The following is a 22,923-nucleotide window of genomic DNA, read 5'->3' as shown; positions in this document are numbered from 1 at the left end:
AGGGGCGGTCTATCTGGTCAGCTCGTCCGTGGGGGGGTTCGTTGTCACGGTCTAGAGGGTCCACTTTCCGTTTTTCCCTCTTAGAACCGTCACATTGGCAAAAATATTAGAAAATGGAAGAAACACAATATGACTGTCAATTTTCCTCGGTCTGGGGCTCCATGCAAGATTTTTCCTTGTGGGATAAAGATGAATCTGAGAAAGGTCAGGAATCAGAGCAGAACTACATGGGAGGACCTGGTCAATGACCTGAAGAGTGGTGGGAACACGGTCTCAAACATTTTCATTTTTCATTAGTCATGGATTAAAAGGTCCCCCTGCTCATGCCAGGCCCACTTGAAGTTCACCAATGACCATCTGGATGATCCATAGGTGGCATGGAGGAAGGTCATGTGGTAAGATGAGACCAAAATATAACTTTTTGTTATCAACTCCAATCTCCATGTTTGGAGGAAGATGAAGGATGAGTACAACCCCAAGAACACCGCCCCAACCATGAAGCATGGAGGGGAAACATCATACTTTGGGTGTGCTTTCCTGCAAAGGGGACAGAAAGACTGCAACGTAATGAAGAGACGATGGATGGGATCATATATTGTGAGATTTTGGCCAACAACCTCCTTCCCTCAGTAAAAGCATTAAAGATGCATTGTGGCCGGGTCTTCCAGCATGGCAATGACCTGAAACACACAGCCAGGGCAACTAAGGAGTGACTCCGTAAGAAGCATTTCAAGGTCCCGGTTTGGCCTTGCCAGTCTCCAGACCTTAACCCAATAGAAAATCGTTGGAAGGAGGATGAAACTCAATGTTTAACAGTGACAGCCCCGGAACCTAGAAGACTTGTATGGAGGAATAGGCCAAAATCCCTGCTGCAGCATGTGTAATACTTGGTCAAGAACTACAGGAAACGTCTGACCTCTATAATTGCAAACAAAGGTTTCTTTGCCAAATATTGAGTTCTGTTTTTCTATTGTATCAAATACTTATTTCATACACTAAAATGCAATTTAATTATTTAAAAATCATACAATGTGCTTTTCTGGTTTTTAGTTTTAGATTCTGTTTCTCACAGGTCCTACTATAAAATTATAGACCTCTCCATTCATTGTAGGTGGGAAAACTTGCAAAATCGGCAGTGTGTCAAATACTTATTTTCCCACTGTATATTTTTTATTATTATTTCTTTTAATAAAATATTAATACATTAAATTTGTACTATTGTTGGAAAACAATAAATAATTTTTATAACGTATTCCCTTTAATTCTATTTTCATTATGTCCGTTTTGTTTTTTATTTTCTTCAATTCCAGGAGAACCCCTTTAAGAGTACAACCATAGCCATGTAAGTTACAGTTGATCTGATGGACTCACAGTTCTTATTTCTTCCCATGATGCTATGAGTAGTCCTAATAAGATTCTTATTTACAGGGACACTTGATGATGAATTACAGTCTGTAATTAATCTGTAACAACGTCTCCACATCTTGACACATATCACATCTTGGTGACATATTAATTAAGTTTTCAGCCTTCACTGTGGTGTTAAAATATGTTCTAATCTTAAAGACTGCCTCACAAAAATGAAGAAGAATAATAGCTTTTGGTAATCAATGTACAGTATGTAAGATTGATGTTGTGCAGCCCTGGATTAAGATGTGCCTAATTAATTACGAGGAATGTGCTTCTTATTGAATTAGACGCATTCTACACCTGCAGTGAGTTACCATCAGAAATCTTACTCCAGTTCCTTTCATAAATTTGTGGGGCGGGCTCCACTACGCCCTATCCAAACTTTGCCCGTTTTGGCGGAGCTGGCCGGGAATGGCATAAAAAAGCCAAAAGCTGCAGAATATTTGCACAAGTTTGAGTTGCAACATTTTAAGGTGATTTACACCAGAAAACTAAAAAAAAAAAACCTTGCTTAATCAAGCTCTAGCTCTCTATCCATATATACATATACAGGTCCTTCTCAAAAAATTAGCATATAGTGTTAAATTTCATTATTTACCATAATGTAATGATTACAATTAAACTTTCATATATTATAGATTCATTATCCACCAACTGAAATTTGTCAGGTCTTTTATTGTTTTAATACTGATGATTTTGGCATACAACTCCTGATAACCCAAAAAACCTGTCTCAATAAATTAGCATATCAAGAAAAGGTTCTCTAAACGACCTATTACCCTAATCTTCTGAATCAACTAATTAACTCTAAACACATGCAAAAGATACCTGAGGCTTTTATAAACTCCCTGCCTGGTTCATTATTCAAAACCCCCATCATAGGTAAGACTAGTGACCTGACAGATGTCAAGAAGGCCATCATTGACACCCTCAAGCAAGAGGGTAAGACCCAGAAAGAAATTTCTCAACAAATAGGCTGTTCCCAGAGTGCTGTATCAAGGCACCTCAATGGTAAGTCTGTTGGAAGGAAACAATGTGGCAGAAAACGCTGTACAACGAGAAGAGGAGACCGGACCCTGAGGAAGATTGTGGAGAAGGACCGATTCCAGACCTTGGGGAACCTGAGGAAGCAGTGGACTGAGTCTGGTGTGGAAACATCCAGAGCCACCGTGCACAGGCGTGTGCAGGAAATGGGCTACAGGTGCCGCATTCCCCAGGTAAAGCCACTTTTGAGCTACAGAGAAGCAGCACTGGACTGTTGCTAAGTGGTCCCAAGTACTTTTTTCTGATGAAAGCAAATTTTGCATGTCATTCGGAAATCAAGGTGCCAGAGTCTGGAGGAAGACTGGGGAGAAGTAAATGCCAAAATGCCTGAAGTCCAGTGTCAAGTACCCACAGTCAGTGATGGTGTGGGGTGCCATGTCAGCTGCTGGTGTTGGTCCACTGTGTTTCATCAAGGGCAGGGTCAATGCAGCTAGCTATCAGGAGATTTTGGAGCACTTCATGCTTCCATCGGCTGAAATGCTTTATGGAGATGAAGATTTCATTTTTCAGCACGACCTGGCACCTGCTCACAGTGCCAAAACCACTGGTAAATGGTTTACTGACCATGGTATTACTGTGCTCAATTGGCCTGCCAACTCTCCTGACCTGAACCCCATAGAGAATCTGTGGGATATTGTGAAGAGAAAGTTGAGAGACGCAAGACCCAACACTCTGGATGAGCTTAAGGCCGCTATTGAAGCATCCTGGGCCTCCATAACATCTCAGCAGTGTCACAGGCTGATTGGCTCCATGCCACGCCGCATTGAAGCAGTCATTTCTGCCAAAGGATTCCCGACCAAGTATTGAGTGCATAACTGAACATTATTATTTGATGTTTTTTTTGTTTGTTATTAAAAAACACTTTTATTTGATTGGATGGGTGAAATATGCTAATTTATTGAGACAGGTTTTTTGGGTTATCAGGAGTTGTATGCCAAAATCATCAGTATTAAAACAATAAAAGACCTGACAAATTTCAGTTGGTGGATAATGAATCTATAATATATGAAAGTTTAATTGTAATCATTACATTATGGTAAATAATGAAATTTAACACTATATGCTAATTTTTTGAGACGGACCTGTACAGTGCCTTGCGAAAGTATTCTGCCCCCTGGAACTTTTCAACCTTTTCCCACATATATCATGCTTCAAGCATAAAGATACCAAATGTAAATTTTTGGTGAAGAATCAACAACAAGTGGAACACAATTGTGAAGTTGAACGAAATTTATTGGTTATTTTAAATTTTTTGTGGAAATTCAAAAACTGAAAAGTGGGGCGTGGAATATTATTCGGCCCCTTTACTTTCAGTGCCGCAAACTCACTCCAGAAGTTCATTGTGGATCTCTGAATGATCAAATAATGTCCTAAATGCCTAATGATGATAAATATAATCCACCTGTGTGTAATCAAGTCTCCGTATAAATGCACCTGCTGTGTTTTAAGCACAGAGAGCATCATGAAGACCAAGGAACACAACAGGCAGGTCCGTGATACTGTTGTGGGGAAGTTTAAAGTCGGATTTGGATACAAAATGATTTCCAAAACTTTGAACATCCCAAGGAGCACTGTGCAAGCAATCATATTGAGATGGAAGTAGTATCATACCACTGCAAATCTACCAAGACCCGGCCGTCCCTCTAAACTTTCATCTCAAACAAGGAGAAGACAGATCAGAGATGCAGCCAAGAGGCCCATGATCACTCTGGACGAACTGCAGAGATCTACAGCTAAGGTGGGACAGTCTGTCCATAGGACAACAATCAGTCATACACTGCACAAATCTGGCCTTTATGGAAGAGTGGCAAGAAGAAAGCCATTTTTCAAAGACATCCTTAAAAAGTGTTGTTTAAAGTTTGCAACAAGCCACCTGGGAGACACACCAAACATGTGGAAGAAGGTGCTCTTGTCAGATGGAACCAAAATCGAACTTTTTTGCAACAATGCCAAATGAAATGTTTGGCGTAAAGGCAACACAGCTCATCACCCTGAACACACCATCCCCAATGTCAAACATGGTGGTGGCAGCATCATGGTTTGGGCCTGCTTTTCTTCAGCAGGGACAGGGAAGATGGTTAAAATTGATGGGAAGATGGATGGAGCCAAATACAGGACCATTCTTGAAGAAAACCTGACGGAGATTTGTCTTCCAACAAGACAATGATCCCAAGCAAAAAGCAAAATCTACAATGGAATGGTTCACAAATAAATGTATCCGGGTGTTAGAATGGCCAAGTCAAAGTCCAGACCTCAATCAAATCGAGAATCTGTGGAAAGAGCTGAAAACTGCTGTTCACAAACGATCTCCATCAAACCTCACTGAGCTCAAGGTGTTTTCCAAGGAATAATGGGCAAGAATGTCAGACTCTCGAAGTACAAAACTGATAGAGACATACCACAAGCGACTTGCAGCTGTAATCGTAGCAAAAGGTGGCGCAACAAAGTATTAAGTTAAAGGGGCCAAATAATATTGCATGCCCCACTTTTCAGTTTTTGAATTTCCACAAAAATGTAAAATAACCAATAAATTTTGTTCAACTTCACAATTGTGTTCCTCTTGTTGCTGATTCTTGACCAAAAATTTACATTTGGTATCTTTATGTTTGGCTTTTTTGCTAGGTTCACTAAATGCTAAAACTGACCTGCCATTGTGATTTTTCACGTCATTACGAGTTCAAAGACACCAAACATGTCTAGGTCATTTTTTATGTAAGTGGTGAAAAAAATTCCACATTTTGCTAAAAAAAAAATTGCGCCACTTTCCGAACGAGCATCATATATTTGAAAGAAAGTTGTTTACACACAATTTTGGAAAGGTGCAAACAATTTTGTCCAGACCATTTTGGGGATTTTGTGTAAAATTTTGTCCAATTTGCCTTTTTTCTTTGTTTTTTTGTTGTTGATTTTTTGCCCTGTTCCAGTACGCAAAAGGGAAATAAACATGTGTACTGCAAAAAAATGTGTAACTGCAATAATTTTCTGGGTGAAATACCTAATTTTCTGGAACAATTTCAAAGGTGCCAAAACTTTAGGCCATGACTGTAAATGATGTTTGGATCTACAAAATTTTCCAAAAGACGGTGGGTGTGCAATTTGTTGGCCAATCACAGAAATTAGCCCATTTGGGCCAATTGGGAAGCTTATACAGTTAATTAATCAGAGCTCCAGGAACTTTCTATGAATTTCCTGTGTAAAGGCTGCCAGTTATTAGTGATTAATTCAATAACCCTTAAGTGCTTTTTCGTGTGGATTGTTATATACAGACCTTGACTCATTCTTGATCACGATTTTTGGATTACTATTTCTGCAGTGCGCCTTATCTTCTGTGCCTCTCCTAATTTTAACTCTGGCTTAATCCTAACTACTCTTCAGTCCTTCGTTTGATCTGTGACTTGTTAATGGCCATGACTTGTATCCCGTGTGTTGTTCGCATCTCTATTGCTCTCCTGATGACTGTGCCACTCCATCTTCATACTGTGCTTCTGCTCTACCTACTCTACCGCCACCAATCAACTACCTTTCATTGGGACTGCAATCTGAAGATTGTCTCGCAGCCAGGATCAAATCTGCGGGAGGCAAGTTTGGACATCAGAAAATCAATTAAATCCTGCAACAACGTGACCGTCGCCACCAAGACAATCAGTCCTGGTGAGCAATCATTACAACTACATGCCAGATATTACAACAGATGGCCATTCATTCAATGAAATAGTTCTGGATCTGCTACTGGTTCTCAGCAGCTCTCAGAAGACCTTCTCCATATTGTGAAGTCTTGGATGAAGACAGCTCACATTGTGACAATGATGGAAAAATTACACCAACAATGGTGTAACAATTTTGAGGGCCTCCCCATTGTCTTCTAAGGAAACATAAATTGCATATTTTAGATTTCAACACGTGTGATCCTTTTGTTCTTCTGGGCAACAGAGTGCTGCTAAAAGCATTTTGCAACGACTTATCTCCCCTTCCACAACTGAGCTGAGTGTGTATATTTATGGGTAGGCTGGAAACAGAGTTGCCAGATACACAAGTCCTTGGCTTATTGATGTCTCTCTGTGTGTGTAATGCAGTTTTTTTTATATGTAACTTTAGATGCTTCATCATCATAATAAAGGACATATAAACTTCACAGATTGACTGATATTGCAGTTAAAATTAGCAATCGTTCCCTATGTCAGCATCAGATAGTTTGTCTTCTTTCAGGCTGCGCATACACATTTGTTCCCCCCTCTATTAATATAGGAGACTTGGGCCTCTCTACCTTCAAGAGTACCCTAGGGACAGAAATAGTTAGGGTCCAGGTTCCAGGGATAATTTGAGGCCCCCTTCCTTACCGAAGACCATGACAGGGTGATTCAAGTATGCAAAGTCGAGCACCAGTAGACTATTTCTCATGGCTTGTGGCGATTATGGAACAGGGGAATACGAGAAAAGACCCTAAAATTTCTCATCCTAGTGGAGAAGTGAGCATGAATTTCATCCCCAGGATCAGCCAGGTATCAATTATTCTGTTCATAGGTGTTAAGTTTCAATGTTGGGAAAAACAAGATGTTCTCCATTGCTGACAAGTATACCAAGGGAAAGACACAAAAAAGGAGCAATAGCCAATGGACACTGCACTGAAAGGGAAATGGTGCACTCATGGTCAGAGAAGGGAAACTTTTTGTAACTTTTCCATGGAGACCAAAAAAATGTTGCCATTGTCTGTTCATCTGGCAATACATAAGGTTGCTGCGATTGCTGCACCCTGCATGGCAGGTGTCCCAGTACCTCTTCACATTCCAGAAACATTTCTCTAGGCTTCTCTCCTATGATCTGGTTTACAGGCTAAAAAACATTTTTTTTTCTTACTCTCACATTGGGCCATTTTGTCTTCATGAAATGTGCATTTGTGGACCTTGCATTAATTCTCTAAAGTGGTAAAACCGAGAGAGAACAAAAAAAATGTTTACAAAATAGGGCGAAAGGTGATAGAACCGGAAGAGTTTTTCATACCAGTAAACAAATAGAATGACTGTGTATCAGCGTGCTAATGAAGCTTGTTTGTATCCCTTTATTACTGAGCAAGCTCTCTCCTCCTTTATTGTGTTTCCCATGATCTGGTCTAATTGATTCACAGTGAATCTCAGGAACAATGGAGGCATTCTGTGTCTCATTGTATACGGATGTGGCATGTGAGCCTGTCTCGTGATCTTCGGGTTGCCATGGTAAGTGCTGGATATTTTCCATAGGAAAGCACAGAACTATGAATGAGTAGTCAGGGTGAAGTAGCATGAAGTTACCAGGATTGGGCTGTTATTTCATTTAATAACTAATTTCTATTGTAATTAGGACTCACTGTCATCTCTGCAGAGTTACAGTTGGGGAAATAAGTATTCGATCCCTTGCTGATTTTGTAAGTTTGCCCACTGACAAAGACATGAACAGTCTATAATTATGAGTGTAGGTTAATTTTAACATTGAGAGATAGAATATCAAAAATAAAATCCAGAAAATCACATTGTATACATTATATAAATTTGCATTTTGCAGTGAGAAATATGTATTTGATCCCCTACCAACCATTAAGAGTTCTGGCTCTTACAGACCAGTTAGATGCTCCTAATCAACTCATTACCTGCATTAAAGACATACGGTAGTCACCTTTATAAAAGAATTCAGGGCATGTATTTGCCTTATTGAAACCCCTTCCCCCTTCCATACCAGTCCATCCTTTTCTCCGCTTACACTTGGTCAGTATGGTTTATTTGTGTTATATGTCAGATCTATATACATATCTATATACATATCTCTCTCCATATGCGTGTGAATGGCTCTCTTTTATTGGTTTAAAGACCATTTCTCAAAAATATCTCTTGTCGCTTATAATGTTAGCCTGTGGGATGTTACCTTATTCCCCATTTTTTACTTGGTTAAAAGTTAGAGGGTCTTTTACTTATGATACTTATGTCACTGTCATATTTTTGTAAATATTGTCTGTGGATTATTGCCACCTCTGTTTTTATATAATACACTGATGACTGTTGTTTTAACTTTTAGCGAATTTGTGAAAGACTCAGGCTCAGGTCGGAACGTTAAAGAAATCGTCCACTGTGGTGAACTGTTTTGCAAAAGAATAAAACTGTATACCTTAAATAAAATATCTCTCCTGAGTACGGCTGTTAGGCCGGGGTCACACTAGCGTATTGCATCCGATGCGAGAGCATCGAATGCGATATGCTAATGACCCTCGGCTCCTGCTCTGCTGTCAGCAGGAGCCGAGTGTCATGCATCTGTGCTCCAAGCCTCTCGCCCAGAGCGGATCGGAGCACAGCTGCGGAGGAAGCGGAGAAATAAATTTCTCCATCTCCTCCATTGCCGGGGTCAGCGTATATCGCACATCACTCGGATGATATCTGAGTGATGTGCGTTGTCTCACTCGTACCCATATGGGATGGGTGCGAGTGAGCCGACAGTCGGCCGAGTGTCGGTGACAATTGCAGCATGCTGCGATTTCACTCGCACACTGAAAACGGCCGAGGAAAAATACGGTTATGTGAGCTGCCCCATAGAAGAATACTGGTCTGAGTGCTATGCGATTTTTTTATCGCATCGCACTCGTCCGTATTACGGTCTAGTGTGACTCCAGCCTTAACCATATACTCTGACTTAACGGGTCCTGATCCCAGTCCAGCCAGCACCATCATCTGTGCGCATCTTATAGGATCTTGTACTGCAGACAAATCACACATGTAATCTGCACCAAAAAATAAATCAGCAAAACAAGCAAATTAAAAAAAAGCCATAAAAATGACACGTGTGACCATAGTCTAATGGGCGCCATACGTATTAAATGGTTGTCTGCCAAAAGCTGGTTCGGCTGACAGCCACCTCAGCTGACTTTGCCATACACAGGAGCTCTCATAAGACAAATCGCTGCTAACATGTCGGCCGGCGGTTTATCTCAGGAAAACAATATGATCAGTAGTCCAAAATCGGACATGTCCAATCGACAACTGTCCAGACCATCATTTGGCTGGTGCTCCTCGGGCTGTTTGAAATCGGACATGTCCAATTGACATGTCTCTGACCATTTTTTGGTTGGTGCCCCTCGGCAGTCTGAAATCGGACACGTCTGATCGACATCTCTCCCGACCATCATTTGGCTGGCGCTCCTCGGCAGTCTGAAATCGAACATGTCCGATCGACATCTCTCCTGGCCATCATTTGGCTGGCGTCCCTTGGTAGTCTGAAATCGGACACGCCCAATCGACATCTCTCCCGACCATCATTTGGCTGGTGCCACTCGGGCAGTTTGAAATTGGACATGTCTTATCATCATCTCTCCGGCCATTATTTGGCTGGAGGCCCTCGGCAGTCTGAAATTAGTCATGTCCGATTGACCTCTTTCACGACCATTATTCGGCTGGTGCCCCTTGGGCAGTTTGAAATCTCACATGTTCGATCAACATTTCTCTGGCCACCACTTAGCTGGCACCCCTCGGCAGTCTGAAATTGGATATGTCCAATCGCCATCTCTTCCGACCATCATTTGGCTGGCACCCTTCAGTAGTCTGAAATAGGACACGTCCAATCGACATCTTTCATGACCATCATTTGGCTGGCGCCCCTCGGGCAGATTGAAATCGGACATGTCCAATTGACATCTCTCCCAACCATCATTTGGCTGGGGCCCCTCAGGCAGTTTGAAATCGGACATGTCCAATCGATATTTCTCTGGCCATTATTTGGTTGGTGTCCCTCGGTAGTCTGAAATCGAACATGTCTGATCTACATCTTTTCCGACCATCATTTGGCTGGTGCCCCTCGACATTCTGAAATCGGACATGTCTGATCGAAATGTCTCCCAACCATCATTTGGCTGGTGCCCCTTGACAGTGTCAAATCGGACATGTCTGATCGATTTCTCTCCCAATTATCATTTAGATGGCACCCCACGGCAGTCTGAAGTCGGACATGTCTCATTGACATCTCTCCCGACCAACATTTGGCCCATGCCCCTCGGCAGTCTGAAATTGGACATGTCTGATCAACATCTCTCCTGGCCATCATTTGGCCCATGCCCCTCGGCAGTCTGAAATCAGACATGTCTGATCAACATCTTTCCTGACCATCATTTGGCCTGCGCCCCTCAGTAGTCTGAAATCGGACATGTCCAATCAACATCTCTCCCGACCATCATTTAGATGGTGCCACTCGGCAGTCACAGTTCTTAGTTATAGTCCCCAGCCGGGGTGCTGAGTCTTCTGGGTCTGTGGTCCAGCCAGCTCTCAAGTAAATTGGGTGCACCTTCCAGAACCCCCTTTCTATGTTGCTTTCTTGGCCATCTCTCTGCGCTGGCTCTCACCCTTCTTCCCTGTGCCACACAGTGTTCCAATCCAGCAGCCTCAGATCTTGTCGGGCGACACTCTCTGTTGGTCCCCTGGATCCTATGTGGCTGCCTTTTCAGCAAAATGTGTTGGATGTGGCTGCAGCACATGCAGATGCTGCAGTCTCCGGCTGGCTAGCTGAGTCTTGCAGTCCTCCAATAGTATTGGGGGCCGGTTCCCCCACTGTGACCTGGTCCCTCCACCTGGTGATAGTCAGCATGGACGCGGGCCCCACGGATGGATTGCTCACTACCCGTGCCCCTAGGACCCCTTTGTTCCTTCTGGAGCTTCTCTCTCTTCAGCCTTTTCTCTCTCTAGCGCTCTTTGACAGGGAGCTTCTTTCTGCACGTCTCACTTCATCTCTTCCTCCCCACTCACTGACTTTCCCTCCTAATTAGCTCCTCCTCTAACTACTGGCTCCACCCATACCCTCCACCTAGTAACCCTCTCCAGACTGGGATGAGGCCATCCTCCCATAGGGTACAACGAGATGCCCTGACTGGAGTGTTGTGGTGTTGGATGCAGGTGTGGAGTCCCGGTTAGTGCCCTCTCCTTATCTGAGAACGGAGTCCCACATCTCTGGATGAGGTGCAGTACCTCTGTGGCAACCAGACCTCAGGGGCGCCACAGCCATGGTTTCAAAAAAGGACCCAGATGTTTTTTTTTCAGAAGAAAAGATAAAAATAATTTTGCAAATATATAACATTCTTGTTCTGAAATGTTGATAGATGATGGGGATCAGGAGGGAAAAACTTCCTGCTTAGGGCAGACTGGATCATGAATTATTACCCCCTTTCCTTTTATCCTTTCTCACCCCCCAGTTGCACTCGATGGACATGTTATTTTTTTCAACCACACTAACAGTAGCAGTCTGTACCTTGCATCCACAGAGTGCTGTAGCCAAACAAGCCGTTAAGCAAAGCGGTGCAGTACCTGTACACATAAACTGATCAAGTTATGTCCAGTAGTGGACAACCCTTTTACCTCGTGGGCGTTAATGAAAAATGTCTAACTGAGTTACCATTTTAATATTTTTTTGTTAACTAGCAGAGAAACCTTTTGCACCATCATTCCTCTCTATGGATAATCATCTGAGCTTTCCCATATAAATACACCTAATTCTGTAAACGTACATCCTTTTCCTTTTTTGTGTCGGGAGAATAAATCTGGGTCGTATGTATCACTGATTCATTCAGCTAGACACATCACAGAGTATTTCCAGTAATGTAACCCTGTAGCATCATGATCTGCTGCTATTAGTAATGTTACGCCGTATTTATGCCGCTTTATGACACATGGATTTTTAGCTTCCATAACCAAATTATTGTTATGGGAAACGCCAAAAAAATAAAGACTTTGTAATCCTGACAAATCTCCCCATGTTAGACCTGAATATCCTGAATAAACCATAGGAAACATGAAATGAAAGGTTGACAATTCGATGGGTGTGGGCAATAGTACTGATATATAAATGTCAAATATACCCAAAATAGACACAATTCACCCGAATATCTGTAGGGAGGAGAGCCAAGCTAGCGGTCTCTCCTGCGTGTCTGGGCTGGAACCGTCGGGGCTGTCACCAGTGTTTCAGGGGGAAGAGATTGCTGACCGAAGCAGTCCAGGACACCTGACTGATGGGGGCGGGTCTGACATAAATAGCAGTTTGAACGGGAAGACAGGACACTTGGCGGGGAACAAGCTTGTGATAGTGAGATGGTTGACTCCCTCTCCACGGACCCATGCCCGCTAGATGTGCCTGTACCCCCAGCTAGGTAGACTGCCGACACATCCTACCCTCAGCTCAGAAAGACTTCCGCATCGGGTAGTGACCAGGGCAGAGTACGTACCTTGGCTCCGTTCACCATCGCGGGGGCACCGCTTAGTCCCATCCTTGCGGTGCCTGCTAAGGACCAGCCCATGCCTGTGGCTGTGCCCACTGGACTGTGTGCTTCTACTGCGGCCTTGCTTACTGAACTTTCTGCTTCTTCTTCTGTGCCGCCGACCATCATCTCTACTCCACCGTGTGCGCGGTCAGGAGATCACATGCCGAAGAACCCGGAGGATGTCGTCGTCGCAAGGAGAAAGTGCATCGCTCATCTGCGGGACCGGATAGGAGACATCTCGCGCCGTCTGTGGCACCGCCGAGGGACTTCCAGCCACCTTCCTCCAGCGCACTGAGACTGATAAGTTAACCTGTTATATTCTATTGCATTGACTTTCCCCCATCCTCCAATCAAATCCCTTACCCCCCTGCTTGTACCATTACATATAAAGAACCTGTTAACCCTTGCTTTGCTTCTGTGTGTCACTGCATCCTATGCACCTGCTAGCATCATACACTTGGCGTAGTTGGCAGGATGCAATCCAATAGCATGCAGGCGGCAGACGAAGCAGTTTGGGGTGGTCCCAGGTCTAGTCTTTCCTTGGGGACCATGCTGAGCAATTTGCCCATGTTCACGGGGAGCAACACTACGCTGTGGAGCTAAACTGAGCGCCTTAGAGGCATGATGAGAATGCACCCCATGACCCCTGCGCTAGAGGCTGAGTTGGCCATTAAGGCCCTGGACGGAGAAACCAGGGATTCAGCAATGTTATGGACTCCACAAGACCGGGATAACTTTAATAATGTGCTGTAGATCTTGGAGGAGACTCATGGGGACCCCACAGATGTAGGGGAACTGAGAACCTTTTTAGTAAGATGCAGAAGGAAGGGGAGACCATGACCCAATATATGAATACATTGCAAGAGCTACACACTGCAATTATTAGGAAAGACGGCAGGGGAGAAGGACCTACAGACATAATGCTACGAGACCTCCTAGTGACAGGTTTGCGAGACGTGCTGACAAAGCAAGCCCTGTGAGAACGTGTATGGGTGAACCCCAAATTACTTTCCCTGAAGTAGGGAGTGAGGCACGCATGCGTGAACAGGAGCAGGGGGTGACAGTCCCAGTGGGAAAGGTCCAGAGCGTGGGGGTGTCTGTAAATGCTATTGCTGAACCCCAATAGGTGGAAGAACTGAGGAGAGAACTTCTGAGTGTGAAAGTAGAACTGGCTGAAATCAAGAGAAAAACGGAGGCTACTGTTGTGAGTTCTGTTTTTGGGCTCCCTCTGGTGGTTACTGATGGTACTGGGTGATTTGTGTTCTGCTGTCTCTGGTGTCCACCTGTTCTATTAGGATTTGGGAGTTTCCTATTTAACCGGGCTTTCTTGTCATTTCCCCGCCGGCTATCAAGGTTATCAGAGTGTTTTGTTACCTCAGCTTCTGGCTTCAGTAATCTTCAGGACAAGCTAAGTTTTTATTTTCTTGTTCCACGTTTTGCTTTATTTTTGTCTTGTCCAGCTTGCATATAATTGTCTCTTTGCTGCTGGTTGCTTTAGTGGGCTGTAATTGCTTCTCATGTTCCATGAGTTGGAACATGAGTTCAAGTAATTACAGGATGGTTTTTTGAAGGGTTTTTTGCTGACCGCGCAGTTTACTTTTGTATCCTCTGCTATCTAGTTTTAGCGGGCCTCATTTTGCTGAATCTGTTTTCATACTGTGTATGTGCCTTCCTCTCATTTCACCGTCATTATATGTGGGGGGCTGCTATTTCTGTGGGGTATTTCTCTGGAGGCAAGAGAGGTCTGTGTTTCTTCTAATAGGGGAAGTTAGATCTTCGGCTGGTGCGAGACGTCTAGGATCAACGTAGGCACGTTCCCCGGCTATTGTTATTTGTGTGTTCAGGTTTAGGGTCGCGGTCAGCTCAGGTTCCATCACCCTAGAGCTCGTTGGTGCTTGTCCTTTTGTGATTCCCTGCCATTGGAATCATGACAGGCTACCAGTAATCCACCAGAGGGCAGGGAAGGTCTCGAGCCTCGCCGTGACCCCAGAATATTTCACCAGCCAAGGCTCATCACTTGTTACAACTGCTGAGAGAGCGGACACATTGCACGGGAGTGCACTCGCCATGGAAAAGTGACATCTCACGATCCGTTAAACTAGAGGGCTCCGAGCCAGGGGGACGCTGCCCAGAGCTAGAACAGGTGAGGAAGAGTAGTGGAAGACCCGCAGGTGTAGTGTCAACATGCCCCCTGATATGGGCAGAAATGGACGGACGTGCAGTGTGATGCCTGGTGGACATGGGCTTGCAGGTGACTATGATGCCAGAGGCTTATTACCGGCAACATTTTCCCCAGGCAAATCGGCCTGAATGGGGCTCTGAGATAAAGTTAATGGCGGCCAACCAACTACCCATCCCGGTCTAAGGGGTGGTATGGATGCAATTGTCTATCTGTGGGAATGGGATGGAAAGGCATGGTACTCACCAGCGGCTACTGGCAAGTCCCCATGTCTGAACAAGATCGAGCAAAGACTGCCTTTATTCTCCCCATGGGTTTATACGAGTTCAATCGCATGCCGTTCGGCCTAGCCAACGCTCCCGGAACTTTTCAATGTCTCAAAAAGAGATGTCTAGGACACTTGAACTTTGAGTTGATGCTCATTTACCTGGACGACATTATAGTCTTTGTGGCTTCATTCGAGGAACATCTGCAATGCCTGGAACAAGTGTTGGCCCGCCTCCAGAAGCACTGATTAAAATTAAAGCCCCAGAAGTGCCATCTGTTCCGCACAGAACTTGAGTACTTGGGCCATGTCATCTCTGCCGAAGGGGTAGAGCCATCCAAAGAGAAGGTCGCCGTGATTCAAGACTGGCCCACTCTGGAGACCATGAAGGATGTGCGGGCATTCCTGGGACTGGCCAGTTATTACAGGCGGTTTGTGAAGAACTTCGCTTGACGGGCAAAGCCCTTACAGGAGCTGTTGAAAAGGTACCCTCGGGAGCCAAGAACTGGAAGATATGCTGGGAGGAATCCCAAGAAGAGTCCTTTCAAGATCTCAAAAAGGCACTCACTGAAGCTCCTATCCTGGCTTATGCAAATTTCTCACAAACGTTCATTCTCCACACCGAATGGAGTCTGCTGGGACTTGGGGCTGTGTTGTCACAGATGCAGGATGGATGAAAGAGGGTGATCGCTTATGCAAGTCGGTCCCTTCACGATTCCGAATGCAATCCAGGCAATTACAGTTCCTTCAAGTTGGAGCTGCTAGCACTGGTGTGCGCTATGATGGAGAGATTCGCAGAATATCTGTCCTGGTCTGAAGTGTTGGTGCATACTGATAACAACCTGCTTTTGCACCTGGAGAATGCGAGACTGGGGGCCTTAGAACAGCGAGGGTAGCTAGAATGGCAAAATTCTGGTATAAAATTGCCTACAGAAGGGGGGCAGAAAATATTCACGCCGATGCCCTGTCCCAGAGGAAGGGTACCAGACCCAATCGTGACAGAGACGAAGAGCTAGAGGATGAAGAGGTCCCTAGATTCTGGAGGTTCAGCAGGATGGTGGTGGCAACGCAGGGACAGATACATACCTCAGTCCAAGACGACATACTGGGACGAACTCGAGGTGAGTGGGTTCAGCTTCAACAGGAAGATGGCGAACTGGCTTTGTTAAGATGATGTGTGGCTTCTCAGAGACTTCCAAACTCGTCGGAAAGGGGTACCATGTCCCCAGAGGTGTTGCTGAAACTATGACAGTGGGAACAACTACGGTTGAAGAACGGCTTACTATATCGGAAAGTCCTCATTCCAACAATGTCATTATCTGAAACTGCTGTCGCCGCACACGAGCAAGAAGCCCACTTTGGTTCAGAAAAGACGTTCCAATGGCTATAACGGTTCATCTTCCATCCCCGGTTGAAGGCAAAAGTGGACGGGGCCTGCAGGAAGTGCCGGACATGTGAGCTGGCTGAACCACCAGAGCAGAAGGCTCCTCTGGAACTCTTGACAATAGACTATCTAACCATCGGCCTGGCCCATCAGGGCTACAAACATTGCCTGGTAATGGTGGATCACTTCACAAAATTTGCTGTGGTGACTCCAACATGGGATCAGACTGCAGATTCCACTGCGTATGCAATATGTAAGAACTACATTCAACCCTATGGGTGTCCGAAGAGAATTCACTCTGATCAGGGAGCTTGTTTCTTGAGAAAAGTAATGGATGAATTACATAGTAACATAGTTAGTAAGGCCGAAAAAAAAGACATTTGTCCATCCAGTTCAGCCTATATTCCATCATAATAAATCCCCAGATCTACGTCCTTCTACAGAACCTAATAATTGTATGATACAATATTGTTCTGCTCCAGGAAGACATCCAGGCCTCTCTTGAACCCCTCGACTGAGTTCGCCATCACCACCTCCTCAGGCAAGCAATTCCAGATTCTCACTGCCCTAACAGTAAAGAATCCTCTTCTATGTTGGTGGAAAAACCTTCTCTCCTCCAGACGCAAAGAATGCCCCCTTGTGCCCGTCACCTTCCTTGATATAAACAGATCCTCAGCGAGATATTTGTATTGTCCCCTTATATACTTATACATGGTTATTAGATCGCCCCTCAGTCGTCTTTTTTCTAGACTAAATAATCCTAATTTCGCTAATCTATCTGGGTATTGTACAGTACAGTCTGTACCGGATTGACAAGTCCCGCACCACACGGTACCACCATCAAGGTAATGGTGCATGTGAATGATTTAACCGTACACTGATTCAGATGTTAAGAACTCTAGAAGAAGATCGGAAGTCCCCGTGATCAGAGTACTTTTCTGAAGTGGTGTGGGTATATAATAATCGAATACACCAAACCACGGGATATACACCTTACTCTCTTCTGTTCGGCAGAGAAGGAAAAGGGATCACCGAGTTGGCAACAGAGTTTCGAGTTGGAGACCGTGTCTTAGTGCGGGAGAAGCGCCCTCGAGGCAAGCTGGAAAATCATTGGGAGAAAGACCCGTATCGGGTGAAGAGAAGAGTTAGTCCAGAGGGACCTGTCTACGATGTCCAACCTGAAGGAAAAGAAGATGCTCCCACTCAAACTCTTCATCGGAATATGCTCTTACCCTGCTTATCTAAGAACCCTGTTCAACTAGAAGAGGAGCCCAAAGCCCCTGACATGGTCCATATGGTATAAGCAGAGGATGAAGAAGGGGTGAAGGATTAAGCTCAGAGAGAGGCTAGAACCAGAGGATGCAAGCTCCCCCATGGCTCTTCCCCCACAGCCGGATTCTGCCCCACAAGAGAGTTCCATTGCTTTTCTTGATCAGAGATGCTCCGAGTGAATAACAGCTGGCAAGCCCCCAAACGCTATGACCAAGAGAATTTAATCTGGCAACAATTTGCACAGAAAAAGAGAAGACGGTCGCGCACCGTGGAATGGCGAGGCACAAGAGCGGGCGAGTGTAGGGAGGAGAGCCAAGCTAGCGGTCTCTCCTGCGTGTCTGGGCCGGAATCTTTGGGGCTGTCACCTGTGTTTCAGGGGAAAGAGATTGCTGACCGAAGCAATTCAGGACACCAGACTGATGGGGGCGGGTCCGACATAAATAGCAGTTTGAATGGGAAGACAGGACACTTGGTGGGGAACGAGCTTGTGATAGTGAGACGGTTGACTCCCTCTTCACGGACCCATGCCCGCCACCTGTGCCTATACCCCCAACTAGCCAGACTGCTGACACATCCTACCCTCAGCTCAGATAGAGTTCCACACTGGGTAGTGACCAGGACAGAGTACATACCTTGGCTCCACTCACCATCGCGGGGGCACCGCTTAGTCCCATCCTTGCGGTGCCTGCTAAGGACCGACCCATGCTTGTGGCTGTGTCCACTGGACTGTGTGCTTCTACTGCGGCCTTGCTCTCTGAACTTTCTGCTTCTTTTTCTGTGCCACCGACCATCATCTCTACTCCACTGTGTGCACGGATCAGGAGATCATGTGCCGAAGAACCCGGAGCATTTGTCGTCGCAAGGAGAATGTGCATCACTCATCTGCAGGACCGGATCGGCGACATCTCATGCCGTCTGCGCGCCGCCGAGGGATCTTCCAGCTACCTTCCTCCAGTACACAGAGACTGATAAGTTAACTTATTATATTCTAATAGATTGTGGCCCGATTCTAATGCATCGGGTATTCTAGAATATGCATGTCCCTGTAGTATATGGACAATGATGATTCCAGAATTCGCGGCAGACTGTGCCCGTCGCTGATTGGTCGAGGCAACCTTTATGACATCATCGTCGCCATGGCAACCATTATGACATCTACGTCGATACTGTGCCCGTCGCTGAATCAGAAACGTGGGATTTCTACATCCTTTATGACATCATCGTCGCTGTGCCCGTTGCTGATTGGTCGAGGCCTGGCGGCCTCGACCAATCAGAGACGCCGGATTTCCAGGACAGACAGACAGACAGACAGACAGACAGACGGAAAAACCCTTAGACAATTATATATAGAGATTGCTTTTGACTTTTCTCCATCCTCCAATTACATGCCTTACCCCCCTGCTTGCACCATTACCGTTTTTACATATAAAGAATCTGTTATCCCTCGCCTCCTGTGTGTCACTGCATCTTACACATCTGCTAGAATCCTACATATGTAGTACAACATATAACAGGCTGTGTTTACACATGTGACAGCAAGATGGAAAGTGAATGGGATTTTCACACATCAATGTGGATTTTAGGGCTTGTTGTTCTCTCCAATATGTCACATGCTGTGCAAAGATGGTGGATTTCACCCTCAGTATAATCCAAGGTCTAATCTGCATCAGAATTTGCTGCAAATATGTTACAGATTTTGTTGCACTGAGGATTTAATGCAGATTTGCAGATTCTAGCGCTAATTCTGTGTAAATACAGCAAATTCCTTACAATGGGTAACACTTTATATTGCCCACATGATACCACCGATGTCACCTCCTTGGCCTATGATTGGCTGCAGTCGTCATAGGTTGTGTCAACACATCATCTATGGGGGAGGCTGAACAATGACTATAGGGGGCCATGAAAGTAGAGTATCAGGGGACAGGTAACGGGAGTATTACTCATTTTGTTACATGAAACTATTGAAAACTTTTGGTAAAAAAAAATGATGGGGCTGCTCACTCTTGGCTTAGAGGTCCAGAGGGCCTCTGAAATAAGAGACTGATGGCCTTTCCTAAATAACGCACACACAAAGATACAGTATATGGATTGGTTCACGCTGCTTAATCATTGGATTCGGGAAACAATTTGAGAAAGACTCTTTTCTGTTTCTGTTACCCATGACATGGGTGGGGTGGAAGAGTATGATCGGTAGCACTGCTCCCGGATCTAAACCCCATGGGAACAACTAGAAATGGAGACTGTGAATCCGGCCTCTCCCCAACATCTGGATAAATGGCCAAACATTCCCACAGATGTCTCCAAAATCTTATATAAAGTCCCCCCAAAAGAGTGGAATCAAAAGAGGGGGACCAAATACAGTGTGAATAAAAGTATTTAGGTAGCCACCAATTGTGAAAGTTCTCCCACTTAACCCCTTTCTGACATTAGACGTACGTCATACGCGATCGGCCGCGCTCCCCTGTGCCTATCGCAACTGTCATCCGGCACTATGTGCCAGGAGCGGTCACGGACCGCCCCCGGCACATTAACCCCCGGCACACCGCGATCAAACATGATCGCGGTGTGCCGGTGTCACAGGGAAGCGTCGCACAGGGTCTCCTTACCTCCCTCCCTGTAGCAGGCCCGGATCCAAGATGGCCGCGGCATCCAGGTCCTGCAGGGAGGGAGGTGGCTTACCAAGTGCCTGCTCAGAGCAGGCGCTTGGTAAGCCTACAGTGTTCTAACTCAGATCGCTGATCTGACAGAGTGCTGTGCAATCTGTCAGATCAACGATCTGTGATGTCCCCCCTGGGACAAAGTAAAAAAGTTAAAAAAAAAATTCCAAATGTGTCAAAAAAAAAAAATCCTAAATAATGAAAAAAAATATATATATTATTCCCATAAATACATTTCTTTATCTAAATAAAAAGAATACAATAAAAGTACACATATTTAGTATCGCCACATCCGTAAGGGTCCGACCTATAAAACTGGCCCACTAGTTAACCCCTTCAGTAAACACCGTAAGAAAAAAAAACGAGGCAAAAAACGCTTTATTATCATACCGCCGAACAAAAAGTGGAATAACACGCGATCAAAAAGACAGATATAAATAACCATAGTACCGCTGAAAACGTCATCTTGTCCCGCAAAAAACGAGCTGCCATACAGCATCATCAGCAAAAAATAAAAAAGCGATGCAAAAATAATTATTTTTTCTATAAAATAGTTTTTATCGTATAAAAGCGCCAAAACATTAAAAAATGATATAAATGAGGTGTCGCTGTAATCGTACTGACCCGAAGAATAAAACTGCTTTATCAATTTTACCAAACGCGGAACGGTATAAACGCCTCCCCCAAAAGAAATTCATGAATAGCAGGTTTTTGGTCATTCTGCCTCACAAAAATCGGAATAAAAAGCGATCAAAAAATGTCACGTGCCCGAAAATGTTACCAATAAAAACGTCAAATCGTCCCACAAAAAACAAGACTTCACATGACTCTGTGGACCAAAATATGGAAAAATTATAGCTCTCAAAATGTGGTAACGCAAAAAATATTTTTTGCAATAAAAAGCGTCTTTCAGTGTGTGACGGCTGCCAATCATAAAAATCTGCTAAAAAAATGGCTATAAAAGTAAATCAAACCCCCCTTCATCACCCCCTTAGTTAGGGAAAAATTAAAAAAAATGTATTTATTTCCATTTTCCCATTAAGGCTAGGGTTTGGGCTAGGGTTAGGGCTAGGGCTAGTGTTAGGGTGAGGGTTAGGGCTAGGGTTAGGGCTAGGGTTAGGGCTAGGGTTAGGGCTAGGGTTAAGGTTAGGGTTAGGGCTAGGGTTAGGGCTAGGGTTAGAGTTAGGGTTGGGGCTAGGGTTAAGGCTACAGCTAGGGTTGGGGCTAAAGTTACGGTTAGGGCTTAGATTACATTTACGGTTGGGAATAGGGTTGGGATTAGGGTTAGGGGTGTGTCAGGGTTAGAGGTGTGGTTAGGGTTACTGTTGGGATTAGGGTTAGGGGTGTGTTTGGATTAGGGTTTCAGTTATAATTGGGGGGTTTCCACTGTTTAGGCACATCAGGGGCTCTCCAAATGCGACATGGCGTACGATCTCAATTCCAGCCAATTCTGCGTTGAAAAAGTAAAACAGTGCTCCTTCCCTTCCGAGCTCTCCCGTGTGCCAAAACAGGGGTTTACCCCAACATATGGGGTATCAGCGTACTCAGGACAAATAGGACAACAACTTTTGTGGTCCAATTTCTCCTGTTACCCTTGGGAAAATACAAAACTGGGGGCTAAAAAATAATTTTTGTGGGAAAAAAAAGATTTTTTATTTTCACATCTCTGCGTTATAAACTGTAGTGAAACACTTGGGGGTTCAAAGTTCTCACAACACATCTAGATAAGTTCCTTGGGGGTCTAGTTTCCAATATGGGGTCACTAGTGGGGGTTTCAACTGTTTAGGTACATTAGGGCTCTGCAAATGCAATGTGACGCCTGCAGACCATTCCATCTAAGTCTGCATTCCAAATGGCGCTCCTTCCCTTCCGAGCCCTCCCGTGCGCCCAAACGGTGGTTCCCCCCCACATATGGGGTATCAGCGTACTCAGGACAAATTGGACAACAACTTTTGGGGTCGAATTTCCCCTCTTGCCCTCGGGAAAATACAAAACTGGGGGTTAAAAAATAATTTTTTGGGGAAAGTTTTTTTTTTTATTTTCAAAGCTCTGCGTTACAAACTGTAGTGAAACACTTGGGGGTTCAAAGCTCTCACAACACATCTAGATGAGTTCCTTAGGGGGTATAGTTTCCAAAATGGTGTCACTTGTGGGGGGTTTCTACTGTTTAGGTACATTAGGGGCTCTGCAAACGCAATGTGACGCCTGCAGACCATTCCATCTTAGTCTGCATTTCAAATGGAGCTCCTTCCCTTCCGAGCCCTCCCATGCGCCCAAACAGTGTTTCCCCCCCACATATGGGGTATCAGCGCACTCAGGACAAATTGGACAACAAATTTTGGGGTTCAATTTCTCCTGTTACCCTCGGGAAAATACAAAACTGGGGGCTAAAAAAATAATTTTTGTGGGAAAAAATTGTTGTTTTATTTTTACGGTTCTGCATTATAAACTTCT

This window comes from Ranitomeya imitator, chromosome 1 (genome assembly GCF_032444005.1).
Source record: "Ranitomeya imitator isolate aRanImi1 chromosome 1, aRanImi1.pri, whole genome shotgun sequence".
Taxonomy (NCBI): domain Eukaryota; kingdom Metazoa; phylum Chordata; class Amphibia; order Anura; family Dendrobatidae; genus Ranitomeya; species Ranitomeya imitator.
This window is presented reverse-complemented; position numbering follows the sequence as displayed.